This window comes from Mus caroli, unplaced genomic scaffold, assembly GCF_978045245.1.
Source record: "Mus caroli unplaced genomic scaffold, Mus_caroli_1 scaffold_3, whole genome shotgun sequence".
NCBI lineage: Eukaryota > Metazoa > Chordata > Mammalia > Rodentia > Muridae > Mus > Mus caroli.
The window spans coordinates 62,882,454-62,888,893 of record NW_028227258.1 but is presented as its reverse complement, the minus strand read 5'-3'; the positions used below and the strand labels follow the sequence as shown (position 1 = coordinate 62,888,893).

The following is a 6,440-nucleotide window of genomic DNA, read 5'->3' as shown; positions in this document are numbered from 1 at the left end:
TGCTCTACCCTGGAAGGGGCTCCAGCTCTCTGCTCTCCTCTCACCCCCAGTGTCCGTTCCTGTTTTAACCTCTGTTGATAGAATTCTCCTTTTTTCTCCAGCTCTCCTCCTCTCTTTCCCCACACTTTAAAACTATACATTTTCATCAAGGTGTGCCTCTGTGTGTGTGTGTGTGTGTGTGTGTGATAGATTCTATCTGTAGACAAACCAGAATGCCTTTCTAATTTTTATGCTAATTTTTTGTTTTGTTTTGTTTTGTTTTGTTTTTGTTTTGTTTGAGACAGGGTTTCTCTGTATAGCCCTGGCTATCCTGGAACTCACTTTGTAGATGAGGCTGGCCTCAACCTCAGAAATCTGCCTGCCTCTGCCTCGAGAGTGCTGGGATTAAAGGAATTTTTAACTGTCTGTTTTCTTCCCTTGTGTTTCCCTCTAGAACTCACATCAGGAATTATGTACCTGTAGCTTTCTTTCCCTTTCATCTTCTTTTCTCTTTTTGTCAAACTTTTTATTGAGTATTTTGGAGTTGTTTAACACACACTTAAATGGTCTTACTCGGGGAGAGAGGTTCTTGTAGAGTCCCAAGGAAGTGACAGAAAAGCAAAATATGGCCAGTATCCATTTGCTTTTTTTGGGGGGGGGGGATTATGGGTAAATAGTACATCTCTAGGCATTGGATCTCAGGTTTGTTCGATTGTTTTAATATATATACTGTGAACATTGAGATTTCGTTTGGAAGACACCCTGAAATCCCGAAAGTAGCACATGCAACCAACCCTCTCTAATGGCTAGCTTGTCTGCACAGGCAGGGTGATTCAGCTCTCAGTGGAGACCAGAGGCCATCTAGATGGCTGGAAGTTTGTGGAAGATCTTGGGATTGCGTGCCTCATTTACTGGGAAAAATCAGGAAGTGGCCTTTAGGGACACTTTTACTTGGAAAATTACAACACTAGCAACAAGTCAAGGCTCACACATCTCCCATTTGCTTGTTGAAAGCAGCTCATAATAGCAAATAAAATTAAACATGCCTTACTTTTTCCCCTCTCAAGAACATAAAAATTATTAAAGGGAACAGGAAAATTTCAAAAGGTAACGCAATTTTTCCTTTTAGTAATTGTCTTAGTCAGGGTTTCTATTCCTGCACAAACATCATGACCAAGAAGCAAGTTGGGGAGGAAAGGGTTTATTCGGCTTACACTTCCATATTGCTGTTCATCACCAAAGGAAGGCTGGACTGGAACTCAAGCAGGTCAGAAAGCAGGAGCTGATGCAGAGGCCATGGAGGGATGTTCTTTACTGGCTGTCTCCTCTGGCTTGCTCAGCCTGCTCTCTTATAGAACCAAGACTACCAGCCCAGAGATGGTCCCACCCACAAGGGGCCTTTCCCCCTTGATCACTAATTGAGAAAATGCCTTACAGTTGGATCTCATGGAGGCATTTCCTCAACTGAAGCTCCTTTCTCTGTGATAACTCCAGCTGTGTCAAGTTGACACAAAATTAGCGAGTACAGTAGTCCTTGGGTAGTTAGTTTATGACACAAAGTTTAAGTTTCAGTTTTTGTTTGTTGCTTTGAGTGGGGATTTTTGGTCCAAAAGTTTTGTTTGTTCCTAGTATCTGCTTCTGCCTCCCCCCTATCAGATCGGCTTCCTCCACGGCCACTACCTTTTGGTGCTCCATAGCTCAAACTGCTGTAGGAATCACGTGGCGGAGGGTACTTCTTTCCATAGAAGGGGTAAGCCCTCTTTCTTGCTGCCCACGAGATCATGACCACTTGAGTAGAGATCACTTTGGCTGCTCGAGTAACTGTCTTGACTTCCACCATATCTGTCTCGAGAGCTGCTGTAATCATCATAGTGACTGCTTCCACTGTAAGATGGCAGGGGCCCTCCTGTAGGTGGAGCACTACATTGGAGTTACCATTACTCTCATACAAATCTCTGTAGGAATCTCCACTTGGATGATCTGAATAGTCACGATCCGGACCATATCCATCTCTGTCACTATAGCCTCTTGATGGATGGTGTCTCGTGAACTGGAATGACCATAATCACGGTAAGTGATAATCTTTTGGTGGTGGTGCATAATCTCGTGTATCTCGAGAACTTGGATATTCTTTAGTAGAATATCCATCATCTCTCGGGACAAACAAACATTTCTTCGAGAAGGCCTTCCCTTCGTGGCGGGCCTCAGTAACCATCTCTTTCACGTGACACAGGGGCTCTTCCTCCCATTCCACTGCTGCTACGAACTGGTCCTGAAGGTGCTGATCTTTTAGGAGGAGGACCTCCACTTCGTGGTGGTGGTCTTCATTTTACTGGAAGAGGTCCTCTCGAAGAACTCATGGTAAAATTCATGCAATAGCCACCACCATTCCTGTGTCATCCCAGTGAGGGGGTCCTCTGGCTCCTTCACTTCCTCCTCTTCCTCCTTGGAGACCTCTGGGAGGGCTCTGCTTCTTGGAAGTGGAGGTAGTCCATGTCTACCACTTTCAAATGATGGTTTGGTGGCTTGCTTCACTTTGATGGCTTTCCCATCTAAGGACTTTTCATCCATGTCTCTGGCAGTATCCTTTGCATCTGCTAGGATTTCAAAAGTGACAAAAGCGAATCCTAACTTATTAGTTTCTCTGTCCTTCATCAAAAGCACTTCCACTATTTGTCCATATTTGCCAAACACTGCCTCAAGGACTTTCTCATTCATTTCTGTATTAAGCCCACCAATGAAGGGCGATCTGCTTCAACCATTTTTCCTCTCATCCGATGGGGGTAGTCTGTAGTCCAAGTAACCCAACAACGGTCAGCTGTGGATGGGATGTCTGAGAATCTAGTAGCTGCTCAGTCCCACCAGACTAGCTGTTTCAGCTGGTCTTCTGTAGAAATAGGTTCTAACAGATGCTGGCAAGTAAGTGCCCCCTTTCACTTTCTTATCCTTCTCATAGTGGGTGCTGTTCTCTTTTTGTTCTTGATCTCTTAGATTGTTGATCTATGGTTCAGACCTTTTTTTGACAGTCAGGTCTCACTGTAGCTCGGTGTATGATGTAGGGAAGTTATTTGGCATTTTCACACCTCAGTTTTGTCATCTGCAAAATGCAGGTGTTAGCAGGACATTTTTCAAAGATTATTATGAAACAAAAATGAACCAAAAATTGTCAGGCATTGGGAACAGAGCATAGTAGGTATTTGGCAAAGGTTCTAATTGTGCATGCTACAAAATGCTCCGCCATTGGATTTTACCACCACCCCTGAATTTTTTTTTAATGACCATGTTTTGCATTTTATTACTTCTTTATTCAGTAGACAACTCTTGTTGGATGAGTGACATGGTTTCTTAAATCTCTAGAAGGATAATAGTTAGACTAACTTTTAAAAAAGTATGTGCCGGGCAGTGGTGGTGCACACCTTTAATCCTAGCACTCAGGAGGCAGAGACAGGCGGATTTCTGAGTTCGAGGCCAGCATGGTCTACAGAGTGAGTTTCAGGACAGCCAGGGCTACACAGAGAAACGCTGTCTCAAAAAACCAATATATATATATATATATATATATATATATATATATATATATATGTGTGTGTGTGTGTGTGTATGTGTGTATATATATATATATATATGTGTGTGTGTATATATATATAAATATGTATTTTATGTGTATGAGTGTTCTGTCTGCATGGACACCTGCAAGACAGAAGAGGATAATCAGATCCCATTATAGATGGTTGTGAACCACCATGTGGTTTCTGGGAATTGAACTCAGGACCTCTGGAAGAGCAGCCAGTGTTCTTGACCACTGAGCCATCTCACCAGCCCCCACTAAACTAGCTTTTAAATGGCCCACTTTTCTCTCTCTTAAATATAAAAGCTGTAATGTGAGGAGATGGTTTGGTCTGCCTTGCTAGCATGGGGACCTGAGGTCATGGGAGGTATGGACAGATGGATCCCTAGTGATTGTTGAGCAGCCAGGCCAGCCAAATTGGTCCAGATTCTATGACAGATTCTGTCACAAAAGATAAGATAGGTAAGATCGAGGAAGACTTCCAACCTTGACTCTGGCATGCACATGTGTGCACACACAGATGCACATAAAAACCAAAACACTGAAGTCTAGGAGAAAAAAAAAACTGTGAAGAAAGTTCTATGACCTTAAGTTGGGTAGTGATTTCCTGTGTTCCACACACAAAAATTAAACTATTAAGGGAAAACAGAAAACAGACAAGGTAAGCAGCAGGACATAGAATTTTTGCTGTTTGCAATATTCTTCCACAAAAAATGAAAAGCAAGCCACCAACAGTACTTACAATCTAGATATATGACAAAGGACTCATGACCATGCAAAAGCTTCTAACACAGAGGCTACGATAATAGGGATGGTAATTCCAAGACACAGCAAACATCTCGATACTAGACAAAGGAAGGAGTGTCAGTATTCACGCACTCCTAGCACTGATGCATAACAGATGCTCGAGACTGTCAGTCGTCAGGAAGGCACAAGTGAACAGCATCACTGAGAGGTCTTAGTTCCCATCTATCTGCAGCCAACGTCAAACACTGACACCACCAGTTGTTGCAAGAGTTTAGACCACACACATCACAATCCCTTGTTTAGGAGAGGGCTAAGGGCTACAGTTGTTTCAGAAAACAGGTTGGAAGTCGCATACACAAGGAGATTGTGTGACCCATTGGGGACTGAAAACAGATCTAAAATAAAGTACCCAGGAGAACTCAGAGCTGCATTGCCCAGTGTAGATCTGTGCACAGCACTCAGCAATAGAAAGAATAAACACCTGGTATCACTAATAACATAGCAGCATCTCCAAACGCCACGTGGAACAAAAGGTGCCAGACAGCAAAAATACGTGACAAACGATCCAATTTAGATGACATTTTAAAACAGGTAAAGTAAATCTCTAATTACAGCAGCCAGCCAGCTTAGGTGAAGACTTTGTCTGTCGGGGCTGAAGGAAATGTCTGGATATTGTAAATGTCTGGATCTTGACCAGGTAGTAATTATGTCAGGGCAGGAGTTTGCCAAACAATCAATCTGCTTGGAAGGTGTGTAATGCGAGGCTGGCTAGGGACAGTTTTATGGTATTAATGGAACAGGGATAATGCAGAAATAGTACGGGCGCCCGTGTGTGTGTGTGTGTGTGTGTGTGTGTGTGTGTGTGTGTGTATGTGTGTGCGCACATGCCATGACACAAGTATGAAGGCCAGAATCCACCTCAGGTGTCAGTCCACTCCTACCCTGTTTAAGATAGGTTTTTTATTGTTTTGCTGTTGTATCCACCAGGCTAGCTGGCCTGCAAGCTTCGAAGGAGTCTCCCGCCTCAGCCTCCCATCTTACCATAGGAGCTCTGGAATTACAGACATGGAATAGTGTGTCTGACCTTACATAGGTGCTGGGGATTCAAACACTGGTTATCTCCCTTGCTCAACAAGTGCTTTACCCACTGAGTCATCTCCCCAGCCTATAAAGAGATTTTTAATCTAATTTTTAATATAATTGCAGGACTGGAGAGATGGCTCCATGGCTAAGAGGACTTTTTCTTTTTTCTTCCTCTTTTTCTTTCTTTCAGAAGAGATTCAACAACAACAACAACAATGGCATTTGATAGTATCAGACTGATTTTTCTGCATGTCATGGCTTCCTGTGGCTTCAAAACAGAACTTTTTGGTTCTGTTTAGTGGCTTTGAATACTGTGAATCATCCAAAATTGCATATTACAAGTGGTAATTTGACAACTCTTTGAGATTTACTAATACATGCGGTTTTTTGTTCTTTATTCTTAAGATTTTATGTGTATGAGTGTTTTGTCTTCATGCACATACCTGTATCTCTGGTGCCTGCAGAGTCAGAAGAGAGCATCGGATCCCCTGGATCTGGAGTCACAGGCAGTTGTAAGCCATCCTGTGGGTGCTGGGGCCTGAATCTGGGTCCTCTGTAAGAGCAGCGAGGGCTCTTAGCTGCTGCGCCATGGCCAAGCCCTCCCTCAGTTTTAACTTTCAGGTTGTCATTTTGTTCCCCCCTGTCTTTCTTTTCTCTTGCTGTGTTGGCTGAGACTTCTAGAACAGTATTGAGTGGGTTTGGAGAAAGCTATCTTCCCTTCGCTCCTTTTTTTCATGGAGAGTTTTCAGGGTTTCCTTACTAACCATGAGCTCAGTCATAGGTGCACAGTGTGTGTGTGTGTGTGTGTGTGTGTGTGTGTGTGTGTGTGTGTGTGTGCACAGGTGAGCATTATATTGAAAATCAGTGGCTGAACTCAGATGTCTTCCTCTGTCCTTCTCCATCTTATTCTTTGCACAACTATCCTGGAGTTCACTGAGTCAGCAAGACAAGCTGTCCAGAGAGCTGCAGGAATCCTTCTGCCATTGCTCTCTCCCCTACTTACTCCTCTCTCTCCCCAACACTCACCCCTCCCCACAGTCACCCCCCACTCACCCCTCTCCCC

The 6,440-nt window shown here is 43.6% G+C and overlaps 1 pseudogene; it reads right to left on the bottom strand.

Annotated features, from left to right (window-relative positions):
* Positions 1–1,604: 1,604 nt before the first annotated feature.
* LOC110291673 (RNA-binding motif protein, X chromosome-like) lies at positions 1,605–2,741 on the bottom strand (annotated as a pseudogene).
* Between the last annotated feature and the right edge of the window lie 3,699 nt (positions 2,742–6,440).